General features: G+C 49.6%; 77 non-coding genes across 77 annotated transcripts; all 77 read left to right on the top strand.

Annotated features, from left to right (window-relative positions):
• The first annotated feature begins 23 nt into the window (after positions 1–23).
• On the top strand, positions 24–142 carry LOC138969718 (5S ribosomal RNA). The gene has a single exon (XR_011456518.1). It is a non-coding gene; the product is annotated as a 5S ribosomal RNA (ribosomal RNA).
• Positions 143–217: 75 nt separating this feature from the next.
• On the top strand, positions 218–336 carry LOC138969720 (5S ribosomal RNA). Its single transcript, XR_011456520.1, has one exon. It is a non-coding gene; the product is annotated as a 5S ribosomal RNA (ribosomal RNA).
• Positions 337–411: 75 nt separating this feature from the next.
• Positions 412–530, top strand: LOC138969721 (5S ribosomal RNA). The gene has a single exon (XR_011456521.1). It is a non-coding gene; the product is annotated as a 5S ribosomal RNA (ribosomal RNA).
• A 75-nt stretch (positions 531–605) lies between these two features.
• Positions 606–724, top strand: LOC138969722 (5S ribosomal RNA). Its single transcript, XR_011456522.1, has one exon. It is a non-coding gene; the product is annotated as a 5S ribosomal RNA (ribosomal RNA).
• Positions 725–799: 75 nt separating this feature from the next.
• Positions 800–918, top strand: LOC138969723 (5S ribosomal RNA). Its single transcript, XR_011456523.1, has one exon. It is a non-coding gene; the product is annotated as a 5S ribosomal RNA (ribosomal RNA).
• A 75-nt stretch (positions 919–993) lies between these two features.
• LOC138969724 (5S ribosomal RNA) lies at positions 994–1,112 on the top strand. The gene has a single exon (XR_011456524.1). It is a non-coding gene; the product is annotated as a 5S ribosomal RNA (ribosomal RNA).
• Positions 1,113–1,187: 75 nt separating this feature from the next.
• Positions 1,188–1,306, top strand: LOC138969725 (5S ribosomal RNA). Its single transcript, XR_011456525.1, has one exon. It is a non-coding gene; the product is annotated as a 5S ribosomal RNA (ribosomal RNA).
• Positions 1,307–1,381: 75 nt separating this feature from the next.
• On the top strand, positions 1,382–1,500 carry LOC138969726 (5S ribosomal RNA). Its single transcript, XR_011456526.1, has one exon. It is a non-coding gene; the product is annotated as a 5S ribosomal RNA (ribosomal RNA).
• Positions 1,501–1,575: 75 nt separating this feature from the next.
• Positions 1,576–1,694, top strand: LOC138969727 (5S ribosomal RNA). The gene has a single exon (XR_011456527.1). It is a non-coding gene; the product is annotated as a 5S ribosomal RNA (ribosomal RNA).
• A 75-nt stretch (positions 1,695–1,769) lies between these two features.
• On the top strand, positions 1,770–1,888 carry LOC138969729 (5S ribosomal RNA). The gene has a single exon (XR_011456528.1). It is a non-coding gene; the product is annotated as a 5S ribosomal RNA (ribosomal RNA).
• Positions 1,889–1,963: 75 nt separating this feature from the next.
• Positions 1,964–2,082, top strand: LOC138969730 (5S ribosomal RNA). The gene has a single exon (XR_011456529.1). It is a non-coding gene; the product is annotated as a 5S ribosomal RNA (ribosomal RNA).
• Positions 2,083–2,157: 75 nt separating this feature from the next.
• Positions 2,158–2,276, top strand: LOC138969732 (5S ribosomal RNA). Its single transcript, XR_011456531.1, has one exon. It is a non-coding gene; the product is annotated as a 5S ribosomal RNA (ribosomal RNA).
• A 75-nt stretch (positions 2,277–2,351) lies between these two features.
• LOC138969733 (5S ribosomal RNA) lies at positions 2,352–2,470 on the top strand. Its single transcript, XR_011456532.1, has one exon. It is a non-coding gene; the product is annotated as a 5S ribosomal RNA (ribosomal RNA).
• A 75-nt stretch (positions 2,471–2,545) lies between these two features.
• LOC138969734 (5S ribosomal RNA) lies at positions 2,546–2,664 on the top strand. Its single transcript, XR_011456534.1, has one exon. It is a non-coding gene; the product is annotated as a 5S ribosomal RNA (ribosomal RNA).
• A 75-nt stretch (positions 2,665–2,739) lies between these two features.
• Positions 2,740–2,858, top strand: LOC138969735 (5S ribosomal RNA). The gene has a single exon (XR_011456535.1). It is a non-coding gene; the product is annotated as a 5S ribosomal RNA (ribosomal RNA).
• A 75-nt stretch (positions 2,859–2,933) lies between these two features.
• Positions 2,934–3,052, top strand: LOC138969736 (5S ribosomal RNA). The gene has a single exon (XR_011456536.1). It is a non-coding gene; the product is annotated as a 5S ribosomal RNA (ribosomal RNA).
• Positions 3,053–3,127: 75 nt separating this feature from the next.
• On the top strand, positions 3,128–3,246 carry LOC138969737 (5S ribosomal RNA). Its single transcript, XR_011456537.1, has one exon. It is a non-coding gene; the product is annotated as a 5S ribosomal RNA (ribosomal RNA).
• Positions 3,247–3,321: 75 nt separating this feature from the next.
• On the top strand, positions 3,322–3,440 carry LOC138969738 (5S ribosomal RNA). Its single transcript, XR_011456538.1, has one exon. It is a non-coding gene; the product is annotated as a 5S ribosomal RNA (ribosomal RNA).
• A 75-nt stretch (positions 3,441–3,515) lies between these two features.
• On the top strand, positions 3,516–3,634 carry LOC138969740 (5S ribosomal RNA). Its single transcript, XR_011456539.1, has one exon. It is a non-coding gene; the product is annotated as a 5S ribosomal RNA (ribosomal RNA).
• A 75-nt stretch (positions 3,635–3,709) lies between these two features.
• Positions 3,710–3,828, top strand: LOC138969741 (5S ribosomal RNA). The gene has a single exon (XR_011456540.1). It is a non-coding gene; the product is annotated as a 5S ribosomal RNA (ribosomal RNA).
• A 75-nt stretch (positions 3,829–3,903) lies between these two features.
• Positions 3,904–4,022, top strand: LOC138969742 (5S ribosomal RNA). The gene has a single exon (XR_011456541.1). It is a non-coding gene; the product is annotated as a 5S ribosomal RNA (ribosomal RNA).
• A 75-nt stretch (positions 4,023–4,097) lies between these two features.
• On the top strand, positions 4,098–4,216 carry LOC138969744 (5S ribosomal RNA). The gene has a single exon (XR_011456543.1). It is a non-coding gene; the product is annotated as a 5S ribosomal RNA (ribosomal RNA).
• Positions 4,217–4,291: 75 nt separating this feature from the next.
• Positions 4,292–4,410, top strand: LOC138969745 (5S ribosomal RNA). Its single transcript, XR_011456544.1, has one exon. It is a non-coding gene; the product is annotated as a 5S ribosomal RNA (ribosomal RNA).
• A 75-nt stretch (positions 4,411–4,485) lies between these two features.
• LOC138969746 (5S ribosomal RNA) lies at positions 4,486–4,604 on the top strand. The gene has a single exon (XR_011456545.1). It is a non-coding gene; the product is annotated as a 5S ribosomal RNA (ribosomal RNA).
• A 75-nt stretch (positions 4,605–4,679) lies between these two features.
• LOC138969747 (5S ribosomal RNA) lies at positions 4,680–4,798 on the top strand. The gene has a single exon (XR_011456546.1). It is a non-coding gene; the product is annotated as a 5S ribosomal RNA (ribosomal RNA).
• Positions 4,799–4,873: 75 nt separating this feature from the next.
• Positions 4,874–4,992, top strand: LOC138969748 (5S ribosomal RNA). The gene has a single exon (XR_011456547.1). It is a non-coding gene; the product is annotated as a 5S ribosomal RNA (ribosomal RNA).
• Positions 4,993–5,067: 75 nt separating this feature from the next.
• On the top strand, positions 5,068–5,186 carry LOC138969749 (5S ribosomal RNA). Its single transcript, XR_011456548.1, has one exon. It is a non-coding gene; the product is annotated as a 5S ribosomal RNA (ribosomal RNA).
• A 75-nt stretch (positions 5,187–5,261) lies between these two features.
• On the top strand, positions 5,262–5,380 carry LOC138969750 (5S ribosomal RNA). Its single transcript, XR_011456549.1, has one exon. It is a non-coding gene; the product is annotated as a 5S ribosomal RNA (ribosomal RNA).
• A 75-nt stretch (positions 5,381–5,455) lies between these two features.
• On the top strand, positions 5,456–5,574 carry LOC138969751 (5S ribosomal RNA). Its single transcript, XR_011456550.1, has one exon. It is a non-coding gene; the product is annotated as a 5S ribosomal RNA (ribosomal RNA).
• Positions 5,575–5,649: 75 nt separating this feature from the next.
• On the top strand, positions 5,650–5,768 carry LOC138969752 (5S ribosomal RNA). The gene has a single exon (XR_011456551.1). It is a non-coding gene; the product is annotated as a 5S ribosomal RNA (ribosomal RNA).
• A 75-nt stretch (positions 5,769–5,843) lies between these two features.
• Positions 5,844–5,962, top strand: LOC138969753 (5S ribosomal RNA). The gene has a single exon (XR_011456552.1). It is a non-coding gene; the product is annotated as a 5S ribosomal RNA (ribosomal RNA).
• Positions 5,963–6,037: 75 nt separating this feature from the next.
• LOC138969756 (5S ribosomal RNA) lies at positions 6,038–6,156 on the top strand. Its single transcript, XR_011456554.1, has one exon. It is a non-coding gene; the product is annotated as a 5S ribosomal RNA (ribosomal RNA).
• A 75-nt stretch (positions 6,157–6,231) lies between these two features.
• Positions 6,232–6,350, top strand: LOC138969757 (5S ribosomal RNA). Its single transcript, XR_011456555.1, has one exon. It is a non-coding gene; the product is annotated as a 5S ribosomal RNA (ribosomal RNA).
• A 75-nt stretch (positions 6,351–6,425) lies between these two features.
• Positions 6,426–6,544, top strand: LOC138969758 (5S ribosomal RNA). The gene has a single exon (XR_011456556.1). It is a non-coding gene; the product is annotated as a 5S ribosomal RNA (ribosomal RNA).
• Positions 6,545–6,619: 75 nt separating this feature from the next.
• On the top strand, positions 6,620–6,738 carry LOC138969759 (5S ribosomal RNA). Its single transcript, XR_011456557.1, has one exon. It is a non-coding gene; the product is annotated as a 5S ribosomal RNA (ribosomal RNA).
• A 75-nt stretch (positions 6,739–6,813) lies between these two features.
• Positions 6,814–6,932, top strand: LOC138969760 (5S ribosomal RNA). The gene has a single exon (XR_011456558.1). It is a non-coding gene; the product is annotated as a 5S ribosomal RNA (ribosomal RNA).
• Positions 6,933–7,007: 75 nt separating this feature from the next.
• On the top strand, positions 7,008–7,126 carry LOC138969761 (5S ribosomal RNA). Its single transcript, XR_011456559.1, has one exon. It is a non-coding gene; the product is annotated as a 5S ribosomal RNA (ribosomal RNA).
• A 75-nt stretch (positions 7,127–7,201) lies between these two features.
• Positions 7,202–7,320, top strand: LOC138969762 (5S ribosomal RNA). Its single transcript, XR_011456560.1, has one exon. It is a non-coding gene; the product is annotated as a 5S ribosomal RNA (ribosomal RNA).
• A 75-nt stretch (positions 7,321–7,395) lies between these two features.
• LOC138969763 (5S ribosomal RNA) lies at positions 7,396–7,514 on the top strand. The gene has a single exon (XR_011456561.1). It is a non-coding gene; the product is annotated as a 5S ribosomal RNA (ribosomal RNA).
• A 75-nt stretch (positions 7,515–7,589) lies between these two features.
• On the top strand, positions 7,590–7,708 carry LOC138969764 (5S ribosomal RNA). The gene has a single exon (XR_011456562.1). It is a non-coding gene; the product is annotated as a 5S ribosomal RNA (ribosomal RNA).
• Positions 7,709–7,783: 75 nt separating this feature from the next.
• LOC138969765 (5S ribosomal RNA) lies at positions 7,784–7,902 on the top strand. Its single transcript, XR_011456563.1, has one exon. It is a non-coding gene; the product is annotated as a 5S ribosomal RNA (ribosomal RNA).
• Positions 7,903–7,977: 75 nt separating this feature from the next.
• On the top strand, positions 7,978–8,096 carry LOC138969767 (5S ribosomal RNA). Its single transcript, XR_011456565.1, has one exon. It is a non-coding gene; the product is annotated as a 5S ribosomal RNA (ribosomal RNA).
• Positions 8,097–8,171: 75 nt separating this feature from the next.
• Positions 8,172–8,290, top strand: LOC138969768 (5S ribosomal RNA). The gene has a single exon (XR_011456566.1). It is a non-coding gene; the product is annotated as a 5S ribosomal RNA (ribosomal RNA).
• Positions 8,291–8,365: 75 nt separating this feature from the next.
• LOC138969769 (5S ribosomal RNA) lies at positions 8,366–8,484 on the top strand. Its single transcript, XR_011456567.1, has one exon. It is a non-coding gene; the product is annotated as a 5S ribosomal RNA (ribosomal RNA).
• Positions 8,485–8,559: 75 nt separating this feature from the next.
• On the top strand, positions 8,560–8,678 carry LOC138969770 (5S ribosomal RNA). The gene has a single exon (XR_011456568.1). It is a non-coding gene; the product is annotated as a 5S ribosomal RNA (ribosomal RNA).
• A 75-nt stretch (positions 8,679–8,753) lies between these two features.
• LOC138969772 (5S ribosomal RNA) lies at positions 8,754–8,872 on the top strand. The gene has a single exon (XR_011456569.1). It is a non-coding gene; the product is annotated as a 5S ribosomal RNA (ribosomal RNA).
• A 75-nt stretch (positions 8,873–8,947) lies between these two features.
• Positions 8,948–9,066, top strand: LOC138969773 (5S ribosomal RNA). The gene has a single exon (XR_011456570.1). It is a non-coding gene; the product is annotated as a 5S ribosomal RNA (ribosomal RNA).
• Positions 9,067–9,141: 75 nt separating this feature from the next.
• LOC138969774 (5S ribosomal RNA) lies at positions 9,142–9,260 on the top strand. Its single transcript, XR_011456571.1, has one exon. It is a non-coding gene; the product is annotated as a 5S ribosomal RNA (ribosomal RNA).
• Positions 9,261–9,335: 75 nt separating this feature from the next.
• Positions 9,336–9,454, top strand: LOC138969775 (5S ribosomal RNA). Its single transcript, XR_011456572.1, has one exon. It is a non-coding gene; the product is annotated as a 5S ribosomal RNA (ribosomal RNA).
• Positions 9,455–9,529: 75 nt separating this feature from the next.
• LOC138969776 (5S ribosomal RNA) lies at positions 9,530–9,648 on the top strand. The gene has a single exon (XR_011456573.1). It is a non-coding gene; the product is annotated as a 5S ribosomal RNA (ribosomal RNA).
• A 75-nt stretch (positions 9,649–9,723) lies between these two features.
• LOC138969777 (5S ribosomal RNA) lies at positions 9,724–9,842 on the top strand. The gene has a single exon (XR_011456574.1). It is a non-coding gene; the product is annotated as a 5S ribosomal RNA (ribosomal RNA).
• A 75-nt stretch (positions 9,843–9,917) lies between these two features.
• Positions 9,918–10,036, top strand: LOC138969779 (5S ribosomal RNA). The gene has a single exon (XR_011456576.1). It is a non-coding gene; the product is annotated as a 5S ribosomal RNA (ribosomal RNA).
• A 75-nt stretch (positions 10,037–10,111) lies between these two features.
• On the top strand, positions 10,112–10,230 carry LOC138969780 (5S ribosomal RNA). Its single transcript, XR_011456577.1, has one exon. It is a non-coding gene; the product is annotated as a 5S ribosomal RNA (ribosomal RNA).
• A 75-nt stretch (positions 10,231–10,305) lies between these two features.
• LOC138969781 (5S ribosomal RNA) lies at positions 10,306–10,424 on the top strand. Its single transcript, XR_011456578.1, has one exon. It is a non-coding gene; the product is annotated as a 5S ribosomal RNA (ribosomal RNA).
• Positions 10,425–10,499: 75 nt separating this feature from the next.
• LOC138969782 (5S ribosomal RNA) lies at positions 10,500–10,618 on the top strand. Its single transcript, XR_011456579.1, has one exon. It is a non-coding gene; the product is annotated as a 5S ribosomal RNA (ribosomal RNA).
• Positions 10,619–10,693: 75 nt separating this feature from the next.
• LOC138969783 (5S ribosomal RNA) lies at positions 10,694–10,812 on the top strand. The gene has a single exon (XR_011456580.1). It is a non-coding gene; the product is annotated as a 5S ribosomal RNA (ribosomal RNA).
• Positions 10,813–10,887: 75 nt separating this feature from the next.
• Positions 10,888–11,006, top strand: LOC138969784 (5S ribosomal RNA). Its single transcript, XR_011456581.1, has one exon. It is a non-coding gene; the product is annotated as a 5S ribosomal RNA (ribosomal RNA).
• A 75-nt stretch (positions 11,007–11,081) lies between these two features.
• Positions 11,082–11,200, top strand: LOC138969785 (5S ribosomal RNA). Its single transcript, XR_011456582.1, has one exon. It is a non-coding gene; the product is annotated as a 5S ribosomal RNA (ribosomal RNA).
• Positions 11,201–11,275: 75 nt separating this feature from the next.
• LOC138969786 (5S ribosomal RNA) lies at positions 11,276–11,394 on the top strand. The gene has a single exon (XR_011456583.1). It is a non-coding gene; the product is annotated as a 5S ribosomal RNA (ribosomal RNA).
• A 75-nt stretch (positions 11,395–11,469) lies between these two features.
• LOC138969788 (5S ribosomal RNA) lies at positions 11,470–11,588 on the top strand. The gene has a single exon (XR_011456584.1). It is a non-coding gene; the product is annotated as a 5S ribosomal RNA (ribosomal RNA).
• A 75-nt stretch (positions 11,589–11,663) lies between these two features.
• Positions 11,664–11,782, top strand: LOC138969789 (5S ribosomal RNA). Its single transcript, XR_011456585.1, has one exon. It is a non-coding gene; the product is annotated as a 5S ribosomal RNA (ribosomal RNA).
• Positions 11,783–11,857: 75 nt separating this feature from the next.
• LOC138969791 (5S ribosomal RNA) lies at positions 11,858–11,976 on the top strand. The gene has a single exon (XR_011456587.1). It is a non-coding gene; the product is annotated as a 5S ribosomal RNA (ribosomal RNA).
• A 75-nt stretch (positions 11,977–12,051) lies between these two features.
• Positions 12,052–12,170, top strand: LOC138969792 (5S ribosomal RNA). Its single transcript, XR_011456588.1, has one exon. It is a non-coding gene; the product is annotated as a 5S ribosomal RNA (ribosomal RNA).
• A 75-nt stretch (positions 12,171–12,245) lies between these two features.
• LOC138969793 (5S ribosomal RNA) lies at positions 12,246–12,364 on the top strand. The gene has a single exon (XR_011456589.1). It is a non-coding gene; the product is annotated as a 5S ribosomal RNA (ribosomal RNA).
• Positions 12,365–12,439: 75 nt separating this feature from the next.
• Positions 12,440–12,558, top strand: LOC138969794 (5S ribosomal RNA). Its single transcript, XR_011456590.1, has one exon. It is a non-coding gene; the product is annotated as a 5S ribosomal RNA (ribosomal RNA).
• Positions 12,559–12,633: 75 nt separating this feature from the next.
• On the top strand, positions 12,634–12,752 carry LOC138969795 (5S ribosomal RNA). The gene has a single exon (XR_011456591.1). It is a non-coding gene; the product is annotated as a 5S ribosomal RNA (ribosomal RNA).
• A 75-nt stretch (positions 12,753–12,827) lies between these two features.
• Positions 12,828–12,946, top strand: LOC138969796 (5S ribosomal RNA). The gene has a single exon (XR_011456592.1). It is a non-coding gene; the product is annotated as a 5S ribosomal RNA (ribosomal RNA).
• Positions 12,947–13,021: 75 nt separating this feature from the next.
• On the top strand, positions 13,022–13,140 carry LOC138969797 (5S ribosomal RNA). The gene has a single exon (XR_011456593.1). It is a non-coding gene; the product is annotated as a 5S ribosomal RNA (ribosomal RNA).
• Positions 13,141–13,215: 75 nt separating this feature from the next.
• Positions 13,216–13,334, top strand: LOC138969798 (5S ribosomal RNA). Its single transcript, XR_011456594.1, has one exon. It is a non-coding gene; the product is annotated as a 5S ribosomal RNA (ribosomal RNA).
• Positions 13,335–13,409: 75 nt separating this feature from the next.
• On the top strand, positions 13,410–13,528 carry LOC138969799 (5S ribosomal RNA). The gene has a single exon (XR_011456595.1). It is a non-coding gene; the product is annotated as a 5S ribosomal RNA (ribosomal RNA).
• A 75-nt stretch (positions 13,529–13,603) lies between these two features.
• On the top strand, positions 13,604–13,722 carry LOC138969800 (5S ribosomal RNA). The gene has a single exon (XR_011456596.1). It is a non-coding gene; the product is annotated as a 5S ribosomal RNA (ribosomal RNA).
• A 75-nt stretch (positions 13,723–13,797) lies between these two features.
• On the top strand, positions 13,798–13,916 carry LOC138969802 (5S ribosomal RNA). The gene has a single exon (XR_011456598.1). It is a non-coding gene; the product is annotated as a 5S ribosomal RNA (ribosomal RNA).
• Positions 13,917–13,991: 75 nt separating this feature from the next.
• On the top strand, positions 13,992–14,110 carry LOC138969804 (5S ribosomal RNA). The gene has a single exon (XR_011456599.1). It is a non-coding gene; the product is annotated as a 5S ribosomal RNA (ribosomal RNA).
• A 75-nt stretch (positions 14,111–14,185) lies between these two features.
• On the top strand, positions 14,186–14,304 carry LOC138969805 (5S ribosomal RNA). Its single transcript, XR_011456600.1, has one exon. It is a non-coding gene; the product is annotated as a 5S ribosomal RNA (ribosomal RNA).
• Positions 14,305–14,379: 75 nt separating this feature from the next.
• LOC138969806 (5S ribosomal RNA) lies at positions 14,380–14,498 on the top strand. The gene has a single exon (XR_011456601.1). It is a non-coding gene; the product is annotated as a 5S ribosomal RNA (ribosomal RNA).
• Positions 14,499–14,573: 75 nt separating this feature from the next.
• Positions 14,574–14,692, top strand: LOC138969807 (5S ribosomal RNA). Its single transcript, XR_011456602.1, has one exon. It is a non-coding gene; the product is annotated as a 5S ribosomal RNA (ribosomal RNA).
• Positions 14,693–14,767: 75 nt separating this feature from the next.
• On the top strand, positions 14,768–14,886 carry LOC138969808 (5S ribosomal RNA). The gene has a single exon (XR_011456603.1). It is a non-coding gene; the product is annotated as a 5S ribosomal RNA (ribosomal RNA).
• The last annotated feature ends 41 nt before the right edge of the window (positions 14,887–14,927 follow it).

Consider the following 14,927-nt stretch of genomic DNA (forward strand, 5'->3'; position numbering starts at 1 on the left):
GGCTTAATTTTCACTTCACTTTCGCCAACGGCCACACCACGTTGAAAGCACCGGTTCTCGTCCGATCACCGAAGTTAAGCAACGTCGGGCCCGGTTAGTACTTGGATGGGTGACCGCCTGGGAACACCGGGTGCAGTTGGCAACCTTTATTTTATTTGATTTTGGTTAAATGTTCCTTCCCTCAGCATTGATAGGGCTTAATTTTCACTTCACTTTCGCCAACGGCCACACCACGTTGAAAGCACCGGTTCTCGTCCGATCACCGAAGTTAAGCAACGTCGGGCCCGGTTAGTACTTGGATGGGTGACCGCCTGGGAACACCGGGTGCAGTTGGCAACCTTTATTTTATTTGATTTTGGTTAAATGTTCCTTCCCTCAGCATTGATAGGGCTTAATTTTCACTTCACTTTCGCCAACGGCCACACCACGTTGAAAGCACCGGTTCTCGTCCGATCACCGAAGTTAAGCAACGTCGGGCCCGGTTAGTACTTGGATGGGTGACCGCCTGGGAACACCGGGTGCAGTTGGCAACCTTTATTTTATTTGATTTTGGTTAAATGTGCCTTCCCTCAGCATTGATAGGGCTTAATTTTCACTTCACTTTCGCCAACGGCCACACCACGTTGAAAGCACCGGTTCTCGTCCGATCACCGAAGTTAAGCAACGTCGGGCCCGGTTAGTACTTGGATGGGTGACCGCCTGGGAACACCGGGTGCAGTTGGCAACCTTTATTTTATTTGATTTTGGTTAAATGTTCCTTCCCTCAGCATTGATAGGGCTTAATTTTCACTTCACTTTCGCCAACGGCCACACCACGTTGAAAGCACCGGTTCTCGTCCGATCACCGAAGTTAAGCAACGTCGGGCCCGGTTAGTACTTGGATGGGTGACCGCCTGGGAACACCGGGTGCAGTTGGCAACCTTTATTTTATTTGATTTTGGTTAAATGTTCCTTCCCTCAGCATTGATAGGGCTTAATTTTCACTTCACTTTCGCCAACGGCCACACCACGTTGAAAGCACCGGTTCTCGTCCGATCACCGAAGTTAAGCAACGTCGGGCCCGGTTAGTACTTGGATGGGTGACCGCCTGGGAACACCGGGTGCAGTTGGCAACCTTTATTTTATTTGATTTTGGTTAAATGTTCCTTCCCTCAGCATTGATAGGGCTTAATTTTCACTTCACTTTCGCCAACGGCCACACCACGTTGAAAGCACCGGTTCTCGTCCGATCACCGAAGTTAAGCAACGTCGGGCCCGGTTAGTACTTGGATGGGTGACCGCCTGGGAACACCGGGTGCAGTTGGCAACCTTTATTTTATTTGATTTTGGTTAAATGTGCCTTCCCTCAGCATTGATAGGGCTTAATTTTCACTTCACTTTCGCCAACGGCCACACCACGTTGAAAGCACCGGTTCTCGTCCGATCACCGAAGTTAAGCAACGTCGGGCCCGGTTAGTACTTGGATGGGTGACCGCCTGGGAACACCGGGTGCAGTTGGCAACCTTTATTTTATTTGATTTTGGTTAAATGTTCCTTCCCTCAGCATTGATAGGGCTTAATTTTCACTTCACTTTCGCCAACGGCCACACCACGTTGAAAGCACCGGTTCTCGTCCGATCACCGAAGTTAAGCAACGTCGGGCCCGGTTAGTACTTGGATGGGTGACCGCCTGGGAACACCGGGTGCAGTTGGCAACCTTTATTTTATTTGATTTTGGTTAAATGTGCCTTCCCTCAGCATTGATAGGGCTTAATTTTCACTTCACTTTCGCCAACGGCCACACCACGTTGAAAGCACCGGTTCTCGTCCGATCACCGAAGTTAAGCAACGTCGGGCCCGGTTAGTACTTGGATGGGTGACCGCCTGGGAACACCGGGTGCAGTTGGCAACCTTTATTTTATTTGATTTTGGTTAAATGTTCCTTCCCTCAGCATTGATAGGGCTTAATTTTCACTTCACTTTCGCCAACGGCCACACCACGTTGAAAGCACCGGTTCTCGTCCGATCACCGAAGTTAAGCAACGTCGGGCCCGGTTAGTACTTGGATGGGTGACCGCCTGGGAACACCGGGTGCAGTTGGCAACCTTTATTTTATTTGATTTTGGTTAAATGTTCCTTCCCTCAGCATTGATAGGGCTTAATTTTCACTTCACTTTCGCCAACGGCCACACCACGTTGAAAGCACCGGTTCTCGTCCGATCACCGAAGTTAAGCAACGTCGGGCCCGGTTAGTACTTGGATGGGTGACCGCCTGGGAACACCGGGTGCAGTTGGCAACCTTTATTTTATTTGATTTTGGTTAAATGTTCCTTCCCTCAGCATTGATAGGGCTTAATTTTCACTTCACTTTCGCCAACGGCCACACCACGTTGAAAGCACCGGTTCTCGTCCGATCACCGAAGTTAAGCAACGTCGGGCCCGGTTAGTACTTGGATGGGTGACCGCCTGGGAACACCGGGTGCAGTTGGCAACCTTTATTTTATTTGATTTTGGTTAAATGTTCCTTCCCTCAGCATTGATAGGGCTTAATTTTCACTTCACTTTCGCCAACGGCCACACCACGTTGAAAGCACCGGTTCTCGTCCGATCACCGAAGTTAAGCAACGTCGGGCCCGGTTAGTACTTGGATGGGTGACCGCCTGGGAACACCGGGTGCAGTTGGCAACCTTTATTTTATTTGATTTTGGTTAAATGTGCCTTCCCTCAGCATTGATAGGGCTTAATTTTCACTTCACTTTCGCCAACGGCCACACCACGTTGAAAGCACCGGTTCTCGTCCGATCACCGAAGTTAAGCAACGTCGGGCCCGGTTAGTACTTGGATGGGTGACCGCCTGGGAACACCGGGTGCAGTTGGCAACCTTTATTTTATTTGATTTTGGTTCAATGTTCCTTCCCTCAGCATTGATAGGGCTTAATTTTCACTTCACTTTCGCCAACGGCCACACCACGTTGAAAGCACCGGTTCTCGTCCGATCACCGAAGTTAAGCAACGTCGGGCCCGGTTAGTACTTGGATGGGTGACCGCCTGGGAACACCGGGTGCAGTTGGCAACCTTTATTTTATTTGATTTTGGTTAAATGTTCCTTCCCTCAGCATTGATAGGGCTTAATTTTCACTTCACTTTCGCCAACGGCCACACCACGTTGAAAGCACCGGTTCTCGTCCGATCACCGAAGTTAAGCAACGTCGGGCCCGGTTAGTACTTGGATGGGTGACCGCCTGGGAACACCGGGTGCAGTTGGCAACCTTTATTTTATTTGATTTTGGTTAAATGTGCCTTCCCTCAGCATTGATAGGGCTTAATTTTCACTTCACTTTCGCCAACGGCCACACCACGTTGAAAGCACCGGTTCTCGTCCGATCACCGAAGTTAAGCAACGTCGGGCCCGGTTAGTACTTGGATGGGTGACCGCCTGGGAACACCGGGTGCAGTTGGCAACCTTTATTTTATTTGATTTTGGTTAAATGTTCCTTCCCTCAGCATTGATAGGGCTTAATTTTCACTTCACTTTCGCCAACGGCCACACCACGTTGAAAGCACCGGTTCTCGTCCGATCACCGAAGTTAAGCAACGTCGGGCCCGGTTAGTACTTGGATGGGTGACCGCCTGGGAACACCGGGTGCAGTTGGCAACCTTTATTTTATTTGATTTTGGTTAAATGTTCCTTCCCTCAGCATTGATAGGGCTTAATTTTCACTTCACTTTCGCCAACGGCCACACCACGTTGAAAGCACCGGTTCTCGTCCGATCACCGAAGTTAAGCAACGTCGGGCCCGGTTAGTACTTGGATGGGTGACCGCCTGGGAACACCGGGTGCAGTTGGCAACCTTTATTTTATTTGATTTTGGTTCAATGTTCCTTCCCTCAGCATTGATAGGGCTTAATTTTCACTTCACTTTCGCCAACGGCCACACCACGTTGAAAGCACCGGTTCTCGTCCGATCACCGAAGTTAAGCAACGTCGGGCCCGGTTAGTACTTGGATGGGTGACCGCCTGGGAACACCGGGTGCAGTTGGCAACCTTTATTTTATTTGATTTTGGTTAAATGTTCCTTCCCTCAGCATTGATAGGGCTTAATTTTCACTTCACTTTCGCCAACGGCCACACCACGTTGAAAGCACCGGTTCTCGTCCGATCACCGAAGTTAAGCAACGTCGGGCCCGGTTAGTACTTGGATGGGTGACCGCCTGGGAACACCGGGTGCAGTTGGCAACCTTTATTTTATTTGATTTTGGTTAAATGTTCCTTCCCTCAGCATTGATAGGGCTTAATTTTCACTTCACTTTCGCCAACGGCCACACCACGTTGAAAGCACCGGTTCTCGTCCGATCACCGAAGTTAAGCAACGTCGGGCCCGGTTAGTACTTGGATGGGTGACCGCCTGGGAACACCGGGTGCAGTTGGCAACCTTTATTTTATTTGATTTTGGTTAAATGTTCCTTCCCTCAGCATTGATAGGGCTTAATTTTCACTTCACTTTCGCCAACGGCCACACCACGTTGAAAGCACCGGTTCTCGTCCGATCACCGAAGTTAAGCAACGTCGGGCCCGGTTAGTACTTGGATGGGTGACCGCCTGGGAACACCGGGTGCAGTTGGCAACCTTTATTTTATTTGATTTTGGTTAAATGTTCCTTCCCTCAGCATTGATAGGGCTTAATTTTCACTTCACTTTCGCCAACGGCCACACCACGTTGAAAGCACCGGTTCTCGTCCGATCACCGAAGTTAAGCAACGTCGGGCCCGGTTAGTACTTGGATGGGTGACCGCCTGGGAACACCGGGTGCAGTTGGCAACCTTTATTTTATTTGATTTTGGTTAAATGTTCCTTCCCTCAGCATTGATAGGGCTTAATTTTCACTTCACTTTCGCCAACGGCCACACCACGTTGAAAGCACCGGTTCTCGTCCGATCACCGAAGTTAAGCAACGTCGGGCCCGGTTAGTACTTGGATGGGTGACCGCCTGGGAACACCGGGTGCAGTTGGCAACCTTTATTTTATTTGATTTTGGTTCAATGTTCCTTCCCTCAGCATTGATAGGGCTTAATTTTCACTTCACTTTCGCCAACGGCCACACCACGTTGAAAGCACCGGTTCTCGTCCGATCACCGAAGTTAAGCAACGTCGGGCCCGGTTAGTACTTGGATGGGTGACCGCCTGGGAACACCGGGTGCAGTTGGCAACCTTTATTTTATTTGATTTTGGTTAAATGTTCCTTCCCTCAGCATTGATAGGGCTTAATTTTCACTTCACTTTCGCCAACGGCCACACCACGTTGAAAGCACCGGTTCTCGTCCGATCACCGAAGTTAAGCAACGTCGGGCCCGGTTAGTACTTGGATGGGTGACCGCCTGGGAACACCGGGTGCAGTTGGCAACCTTTATTTTATTTGATTTTGGTTAAATGTTCCTTCCCTCAGCATTGATAGGGCTTAATTTTCACTTCACTTTCGCCAACGGCCACACCACGTTGAAAGCACCGGTTCTCGTCCGATCACCGAAGTTAAGCAACGTCGGGCCCGGTTAGTACTTGGATGGGTGACCGCCTGGGAACACCGGGTGCAGTTGGCAACCTTTATTTTATTTGATTTTGGTTAAATGTTCCTTCCCTCAGCATTGATAGGGCTTAATTTTCACTTCACTTTCGCCAACGGCCACACCACGTTGAAAGCACCGGTTCTCGTCCGATCACCGAAGTTAAGCAACGTCGGGCCCGGTTAGTACTTGGATGGGTGACCGCCTGGGAACACCGGGTGCAGTTGGCAACCTTTATTTTATTTGATTTTGGTTAAATGTTCCTTCCCTCAGCATTGATAGGGCTTAATTTTCACTTCACTTTCGCCAACGGCCACACCACGTTGAAAGCACCGGTTCTCGTCCGATCACCGAAGTTAAGCAACGTCGGGCCCGGTTAGTACTTGGATGGGTGACCGCCTGGGAACACCGGGTGCAGTTGGCAACCTTTATTTTATTTGATTTTGGTTAAATGTTCCTTCCCTCAGCATTGATAGGGCTTAATTTTCACTTCACTTTCGCCAACGGCCACACCACGTTGAAAGCACCGGTTCTCGTCCGATCACCGAAGTTAAGCAACGTCGGGCCCGGTTAGTACTTGGATGGGTGACCGCCTGGGAACACCGGGTGCAGTTGGCAACCTTTATTTTATTTGATTTTGGTTAAATGTTCCTTCCCTCAGCATTGATAGGGCTTAATTTTCACTTCACTTTCGCCAACGGCCACACCACGTTGAAAGCACCGGTTCTCGTCCGATCACCGAAGTTAAGCAACGTCGGGCCCGGTTAGTACTTGGATGGGTGACCGCCTGGGAACACCGGGTGCAGTTGGCAACCTTTATTTTATTTGATTTTGGTTAAATGTTCCTTCCCTCAGCATTGATAGGGCTTAATTTTCACTTCACTTTCGCCAACGGCCACACCACGTTGAAAGCACCGGTTCTCGTCCGATCACCGAAGTTAAGCAACGTCGGGCCCGGTTAGTACTTGGATGGGTGACCGCCTGGGAACACCGGGTGCAGTTGGCAACCTTTATTTTATTTGATTTTGGTTAAATGTTCCTTCCCTCAGCATTGATAGGGCTTAATTTTCACTTCACTTTCGCCAACGGCCACACCACGTTGAAAGCACCGGTTCTCGTCCGATCACCGAAGTTAAGCAACGTCGGGCCCGGTTAGTACTTGGATGGGTGACCGCCTGGGAACACCGGGTGCAGTTGGCAACCTTTATTTTATTTGATTTTGGTTAAATGTTCCTTCCCTCAGCATTGATAGGGCTTAATTTTCACTTCACTTTCGCCAACGGCCACACCACGTTGAAAGCACCGGTTCTCGTCCGATCACCGAAGTTAAGCAACGTCGGGCCCGGTTAGTACTTGGATGGGTGACCGCCTGGGAACACCGGGTGCAGTTGGCAACCTTTATTTTATTTGATTTTGGTTAAATGTTCCTTCCCTCAGCATTGATAGGGCTTAATTTTCACTTCACTTTCGCCAACGGCCACACCACGTTGAAAGCACCGGTTCTCGTCCGATCACCGAAGTTAAGCAACGTCGGGCCCGGTTAGTACTTGGATGGGTGACCGCCTGGGAACACCGGGTGCAGTTGGCAACCTTTATTTTATTTGATTTTGGTTAAATGTTCCTTCCCTCAGCATTGATAGGGCTTAATTTTCACTTCACTTTCGCCAACGGCCACACCACGTTGAAAGCACCGGTTCTCGTCCGATCACCGAAGTTAAGCAACGTCGGGCCCGGTTAGTACTTGGATGGGTGACCGCCTGGGAACACCGGGTGCAGTTGGCAACCTTTATTTTATTTGATTTTGGTTAAATGTTCCTTCCCTCAGCATTGATAGGGCTTAATTTTCACTTCACTTTCGCCAACGGCCACACCACGTTGAAAGCACCGGTTCTCGTCCGATCACCGAAGTTAAGCAACGTCGGGCCCGGTTAGTACTTGGATGGGTGACCGCCTGGGAACACCGGGTGCAGTTGGCAACCTTTATTTTATTTGATTTTGGTTAAATGTTCCTTCCCTCAGCATTGATAGGGCTTAATTTTCACTTCACTTTCGCCAACGGCCACACCACGTTGAAAGCACCGGTTCTCGTCCGATCACCGAAGTTAAGCAACGTCGGGCCCGGTTAGTACTTGGATGGGTGACCGCCTGGGAACACCGGGTGCAGTTGGCAACCTTTATTTTATTTGATTTTGGTTAAATGTTCCTTCCCTCAGCATTGATAGGGCTTAATTTTCACTTCACTTTCGCCAACGGCCACACCACGTTGAAAGCACCGGTTCTCGTCCGATCACCGAAGTTAAGCAACGTCGGGCCCGGTTAGTACTTGGATGGGTGACCGCCTGGGAACACCGGGTGCAGTTGGCAACCTTTATTTTATTTGATTTTGGTTAAATGTTCCTTCCCTCAGCATTGATAGGGCTTAATTTTCACTTCACTTTCGCCAACGGCCACACCACGTTGAAAGCACCGGTTCTCGTCCGATCACCGAAGTTAAGCAACGTCGGGCCCGGTTAGTACTTGGATGGGTGACCGCCTGGGAACACCGGGTGCAGTTGGCAACCTTTATTTTATTTGATTTTGGTTAAATGTTCCTTCCCTCAGCATTGATAGGGCTTAATTTTCACTTCACTTTCGCCAACGGCCACACCACGTTGAAAGCACCGGTTCTCGTCCGATCACCGAAGTTAAGCAACGTCGGGCCCGGTTAGTACTTGGATGGGTGACCGCCTGGGAACACCGGGTGCAGTTGGCAACCTTTATTTTATTTGATTTTGGTTAAATGTTCCTTCCCTCAGCATTGATAGGGCTTAATTTTCACTTCACTTTCGCCAACGGCCACACCACGTTGAAAGCACCGGTTCTCGTCCGATCACCGAAGTTAAGCAACGTCGGGCCCGGTTAGTACTTGGATGGGTGACCGCCTGGGAACACCGGGTGCAGTTGGCAACCTTTATTTTATTTGATTTTGGTTAAATGTTCCTTCCCTCAGCATTGATAGGGCTTAATTTTCACTTCACTTTCGCCAACGGCCACACCACGTTGAAAGCACCGGTTCTCGTCCGATCACCGAAGTTAAGCAACGTCGGGCCCGGTTAGTACTTGGATGGGTGACCGCCTGGGAACACCGGGTGCAGTTGGCAACCTTTATTTTATTTGATTTTGGTTAAATGTTCCTTCCCTCAGCATTGATAGGGCTTAATTTTCACTTCACTTTCGCCAACGGCCACACCACGTTGAAAGCACCGGTTCTCGTCCGATCACCGAAGTTAAGCAACGTCGGGCCCGGTTAGTACTTGGATGGGTGACCGCCTGGGAACACCGGGTGCAGTTGGCAACCTTTATTTTATTTGATTTTGGTTAAATGTTCCTTCCCTCAGCATTGATAGGGCTTAATTTTCACTTCACTTTCGCCAACGGCCACACCACGTTGAAAGCACCGGTTCTCGTCCGATCACCGAAGTTAAGCAACGTCGGGCCCGGTTAGTACTTGGATGGGTGACCGCCTGGGAACACCGGGTGCAGTTGGCAACCTTTATTTTATTTGATTTTGGTTAAATGTTCCTTCCCTCAGCATTGATAGGGCTTAATTTTCACTTCACTTTCGCCAACGGCCACACCACGTTGAAAGCACCGGTTCTCGTCCGATCACCGAAGTTAAGCAACGTCGGGCCCGGTTAGTACTTGGATGGGTGACCGCCTGGGAACACCGGGTGCAGTTGGCAACCTTTATTTTATTTGATTTTGGTTAAATGTTCCTTCCCTCAGCATTGATAGGGCTTAATTTTCACTTCACTTTCGCCAACGGCCACACCACGTTGAAAGCACCGGTTCTCGTCCGATCACCGAAGTTAAGCAACGTCGGGCCCGGTTAGTACTTGGATGGGTGACCGCCTGGGAACACCGGGTGCAGTTGGCAACCTTTATTTTATTTGATTTTGGTTAAATGTTCCTTCCCTCAGCATTGATAGGGCTTAATTTTCACTTCACTTTCGCCAACGGCCACACCACGTTGAAAGCACCGGTTCTCGTCCGATCACCGAAGTTAAGCAACGTCGGGCCCGGTTAGTACTTGGATGGGTGACCGCCTGGGAACACCGGGTGCAGTTGGCAACCTTTATTTTATTTGATTTTGGTTAAATGTTCCTTCCCTCAGCATTGATAGGGCTTAATTTTCACTTCACTTTCGCCAACGGCCACACCACGTTGAAAGCACCGGTTCTCGTCCGATCACCGAAGTTAAGCAACGTCGGGCCCGGTTAGTACTTGGATGGGTGACCGCCTGGGAACACCGGGTGCAGTTGGCAACCTTTATTTTATTTGATTTTGGTTAAATGTTCCTTCCCTCAGCATTGATAGGGCTTAATTTTCACTTCACTTTCGCCAACGGCCACACCACGTTGAAAGCACCGGTTCTCGTCCGATCACCGAAGTTAAGCAACGTCGGGCCCGGTTAGTACTTGGATGGGTGACCGCCTGGGAACACCGGGTGCAGTTGGCAACCTTTATTTTATTTGATTTTGGTTAAATGTTCCTTCCCTCAGCATTGATAGGGCTTAATTTTCACTTCACTTTCGCCAACGGCCACACCACGTTGAAAGCACCGGTTCTCGTCCGATCACCGAAGTTAAGCAACGTCGGGCCCGGTTAGTACTTGGATGGGTGACCGCCTGGGAACACCGGGTGCAGTTGGCAACCTTTATTTTATTTGATTTTGGTTAAATGTTCCTTCCCTCAGCATTGATAGGGCTTAATTTTCACTTCACTTTCGCCAACGGCCACACCACGTTGAAAGCACCGGTTCTCGTCCGATCACCGAAGTTAAGCAACGTCGGGCCCGGTTAGTACTTGGATGGGTGACCGCCTGGGAACACCGGGTGCAGTTGGCAACCTTTATTTTATTTGATTTTGGTTAAATGTTCCTTCCCTCAGCATTGATAGGGCTTAATTTTCACTTCACTTTCGCCAACGGCCACACCACGTTGAAAGCACCGGTTCTCGTCCGATCACCGAAGTTAAGCAACGTCGGGCCCGGTTAGTACTTGGATGGGTGACCGCCTGGGAACACCGGGTGCAGTTGGCAACCTTTATTTTATTTGATTTTGGTTCAATGTTCCTTCCCTCAGCATTGATAGGGCTTAATTTTCACTTCACTTTCGCCAACGGCCACACCACGTTGAAAGCACCGGTTCTCGTCCGATCACCGAAGTTAAGCAACGTCGGGCCCGGTTAGTACTTGGATGGGTGACCGCCTGGGAACACCGGGTGCAGTTGGCAACCTTTATTTTATTTGATTTTGGTTAAATGTTCCTTCCCTCAGCATTGATAGGGCTTAATTTTCACTTCACTTTCGCCAACGGCCACACCACGTTGAAAGCACCGGTTCTCGTCCGATCACCGAAGTTAAGCAACGTCGGGCCCGGTTAGTACTTGGATGGGTGACCGCCTGGGAACACCGGGTGCAGTTGGCAACCTTTATTTTATTTGATTTTGGTTAAATGTTCCTTCCCTCAGCATTGATAGGGCTTAATTTTCACTTCACTTTCGCCAACGGCCACACCACGTTGAAAGCACCGGTTCTCGTCCGATCACCGAAGTTAAGCAACGTCGGGCCCGGTTAGTACTTGGATGGGTGACCGCCTGGGAACACCGGGTGCAGTTGGCAACCTTTATTTTATTTGATTTTGGTTAAATGTTCCTTCCCTCAGCATTGATAGGGCTTAATTTTCACTTCACTTTCGCCAACGGCCACACCACGTTGAAAGCACCGGTTCTCGTCCGATCACCGAAGTTAAGCAACGTCGGGCCCGGTTAGTACTTGGATGGGTGACCGCCTGGGAACACCGGGTGCAGTTGGCAACCTTTATTTTATTTGATTTTGGTTAAATGTTCCTTCCCTCAGCATTGATAGGGCTTAATTTTCACTTCACTTTCGCCAACGGCCACACCACGTTGAAAGCACCGGTTCTCGTCCGATCACCGAAGTTAAGCAACGTCGGGCCCGGTTAGTACTTGGATGGGTGACCGCCTGGGAACACCGGGTGCAGTTGGCAACCTTTATTTTATTTGATTTTGGTTAAATGTTCCTTCCCTCAGCATTGATAGGGCTTAATTTTCACTTCACTTTCGCCAACGGCCACACCACGTTGAAAGCACCGGTTCTCGTCCGATCACCGAAGTTAAGCAACGTCGGGCCCGGTTAGTACTTGGATGGGTGACCGCCTGGGAACACCGGGTGCAGTTGGCAACCTTTATTTTATTTGATTTTGGTTAAATGTTCCTTCCCTCAGCATTGATAGGGCTTAATTTTCACTTCACTTTCGCCAACGGCCACACCACGTTGAAAGCACCGGTTCTCGTCCGATCACCGAAGTTAAGCAACGTCGGGCCCGGTTAGTACTTGGATGGGTGACCGCCTGGGAACACCGGGTGCAGTTGGCAACCTTTATTTTATTTGATTTTGGTTAAATGTTCCTTCCCTCAGCATTGATAGGGCTTAATTTTCACTTCACTTTCGCCAACGGCCACACCACGTTGAAAGCACCGGTTCTCGTCCGATCACCGAAGTTAAGCAACGTCGGGCCCGGTTAGTACTTGGATGGGTGACCGCCTGGGAACACCGGGTGCAGTTGGCAACCTTTATTTTATTTGATTTTGGTTAAATGTTCCTTCCCTCAGCATTGATAGGGCTTAATTTTCACTTCACTTTCGCCAACGGCCACACCACGTTGAAAGCACCGGTTCTCGTCCGATCACCGAAGTTAAGCAACGTCGGGCCCGGTTAGTACTTGGATGGGTGACCGCCTGGGAACACCGGGTGCAGTTGGCAACCTTTATTTTATTTGATTTTGGTTAAATGTTCCTTCCCTCAGCATTGATAGGGCTTAATTTTCACTTCACTTTCGCCAACGGCCACACCACGTTGAAAGCACCGGTTCTCGTCCGATCACCGAAGTTAAGCAACGTCGGGCCCGGTTAGTACTTGGATGGGTGACCGCCTGGGAACACCGGGTGCAGTTGGCAACCTTTATTTTATTTGATTTTGGTTAAATGTTCCTTCCCTCAGCATTGATAGGGCTTAATTTTCACTTCACTTTCGCCAACGGCCACACCACGTTGAAAGCACCGGTTCTCGTCCGATCACCGAAGTTAAGCAACGTCGGGCCCGGTTAGTACTTGGATGGGTGACCGCCTGGGAACACCGGGTGCAGTTGGCAACCTTTATTTTATTTGATTTTGGTTAAATGTTCCTTCCCTCAGCATTGATAGGGCTTAATTTTCACTTCACTTTCGCCAACGGCCACACCACGTTGAAAGCACCGGTTCTCGTCCGATCACCGAAGTTAAGCAACGTCGGGCCCGGTTAGTACTTGGATGGGTGACCGCCTGGGAACACCGGGTGCAGTTGGCAACCTTTATTTTATTTGATTTTGGTTAAATGTTCCTTCCCTCAGCATTGATAGGGCTTAATTTTCACTTCACTTTCGCCAACGGCCACACCACGTTGAAAGCACCGGTTCTCGTCCGATCACCGAAGTTAAGCAACGTCGGGCCCGGTTAGTACTTGGATGGGTGACCGCCTGGGAACACCGGGTGCAGTTGGCAACCTTTATTTTATTTGATTTTGGTTAAATGTTCCTTCCCTCAGCATTGATAGGGCTTAATTTTCACTTCACTTTCGCCAACGGCCACACCACGTTGAAAGCACCGGTTCTCGTCCGATCACCGAAGTTAAGCAACGTCGGGCCCGGTTAGTACTTGGATGGGTGACCGCCTGGGAACACCGGGTGCAGTTGGCAACCTTTATTTTATTTGATTTTGGTTAAATGTTCCTTCCCTCAGCATTGATAGGGCTTAATTTTCACTTCACTTTCGCCAACGGCCACACCACGTTGAAAGCACCGGTTCTCGTCCGATCACCGAAGTTAAGCAACGTCGGGCCCGGTTAGTACTTGGATGGGTGACCGCCTGGGAACACCGGGTGCAGTTGGCAACCTTTATTTTATTTGATTTTGGTTCAATGTTCCTTCCCTCAGCATTGATAGGGCTTAATTTTCACTTCACTTTCGCCAACGGCCACACCACGTTGAAAGCACCGGTTCTCGTCCGATCACCGAAGTTAAGCAACGTCGGGCCCGGTTAGTACTTGGATGGGTGACCGCCTGGGAACACCGGGTGCAGTTGGCAACCTTTATTTTATTTGATTTTGGTTAAATGTTCCTTCCCTCAGCATTGATAGGGCTTAATTTTCACTTCACTTTCGCCAACGGCCACACCACGTTGAAAGCACCGGTTCTCGTCCGATCACCGAAGTTAAGCAACGTCGGGCCCGGTTAGTACTTGGATGGGTGACCGCCTGGGAACACCGGGTGCAGTTGGCAACCTTTATTTTATTTGATTTTGGTTAAATGTTCCTTCCCTCAGCATTGATAGGGCTTAATTTTCACTTCACTTTCGCCAACGGCCACACCACGTTGAAAGCACCGGTTCTCGTCCGATCACCGAAGTTAAGCAACGTCGGGCCCGGTTAGTACTTGGATGGGTGACCGCCTGGGAACACCGGGTGCAGTTGGCAACCTTTATTTTATTTGATTTTGGTTAAATGTTCCTTCCCTCAGCATTGATAGGGCTTAATTTTCACTTCACTTTCGCCAACGGCCACACCACGTTGAAAGCACCGGTTCTCGTCCGATCACCGAAGTTAAGCAACGTCGGGCCCGGTTAGTACTTGGATGGGTGACCGCCTGGGAACACCGGGTGCAGTTGGCAACCTTTATTTTATTTGATTTTGGTTAAATGTTCCTTCCCTCAGCATTGATAGGGCTTAATTTTCACTTCACTTTCGCCAACGGCCACACCACGTTGAAAGCACCGGTTCTCGTCCGATCACCGAAGTTAAGCAACGTCGGGCCCGGTTAGTACTTGGATGGGTGACCGCCTGGGAACACCGGGTGCAGTTGGCAACCTTTATTTTATTTGATTTTGGTTAAATGTTCCTTCCCTCAGCATTGATAGGGCTTAATTTTCACTTCACTTTCGCCAACGGCCACACCACGTTGAAAGCACCGGTTCTCGTCCGATCACCGAAGTTAAGCAACGTCGGGCCCGGTTAGTACTTGGATGGGTGACCGCCTGGGAACACCGGGTGCAGTTGGCAACCTTTATTTTATTTGATTTTGGTTAAATGTTCCTTCCCTCAGCATTGATAGGGCTTAATTTTCACTTCACTTTCGCCAACGGCCACACCACGTTGAAAGCACCGGTTCTCGTCCGATCACCGAAGTTAAGCAACGTCGGGCCCGGTTAGTACTTGGATGGGTGACCGCCTGGGAACACCGGGTGCAGTTGGCAACCTTTATTTTATTTGATTTTGGTTAAATGTTCCTTCCCTC

The sequence above is a fragment of the Littorina saxatilis genome, linkage group LG6, assembly GCF_037325665.1.
Source record: "Littorina saxatilis isolate snail1 linkage group LG6, US_GU_Lsax_2.0, whole genome shotgun sequence".
Lineage (NCBI taxonomy): Eukaryota > Metazoa > Mollusca > Gastropoda > Littorinimorpha > Littorinidae > Littorina > Littorina saxatilis.